Source organism: Chrysochloris asiatica, unplaced genomic scaffold, assembly GCF_000296735.1.
Source record: "Chrysochloris asiatica unplaced genomic scaffold, ChrAsi1.0 scaffold00170, whole genome shotgun sequence".
NCBI lineage: Eukaryota > Metazoa > Chordata > Mammalia > Afrosoricida > Chrysochloridae > Chrysochloris > Chrysochloris asiatica.
In genome coordinates this window covers 3,294,300-3,295,017 of record NW_006408688.1, presented here as the reverse complement: position 1 = coordinate 3,295,017, position 718 = coordinate 3,294,300, and positions in this window count along the sequence as shown.

Genomic DNA, 718 nt, shown 5'->3' with positions numbered 1-718 from the left:
ATCCAGTCATTGAAGCCAGGTCAAGTGGGTATTATCTGCAAGTGTGGGTGTTTTTATTCATATTCCCTCTCTTCTTATCAGCTGGACACTTTCACTTTCCACTCTAGTCCTCTCTGGCTATGTCACTGACTCTGGGCCCAGTGGTTGCCGGGTCTCCACTGGGTTCACAGGAGTCTATTGAACGTTGTAGGGCTTAGCTTGCAGCTTCATTGCTGTTTTTCCAACACGTTCCCTTACCGGTGACACGGTCACCAATCTGAGCATGTATTCCCATTGAGTCTTAGTCTTGGAAGGGACTTTGCCCTGAGATATCGAACACTTGTTTTGATGTCTCCTGGGCAGGCAACTTGCTTGTTCTTGTAGTACTCAGTTAGATTGCCTATATTGTTTTGTATTTTTCCTGTCAGTCTTTCCTTCAAGAAGTATCTTTTTTCCTCTAGCCACTCCAGGCTGTCTGCTTGTCCTTTCAAGTGGAATTTCCCACCTAAGAAGATACTGGATGGAGTTCAGAATTCCACCTATGGTCTTATCTATGGTGATATTTCTGGCTATTCCTTTCTCTCCCCCTCAAGTGCCTATTTTATAATGGTATGCCAGGGAAATGGAGATTGAAAAGACAGCCAAGCATCTTAACATTATTTCCCCCCTTTTGCCCATTCCAACCATGTCTCAATCCCTGTATCTCAGAGCCGTGTTTTTCCAAGGTTGTGCATACATC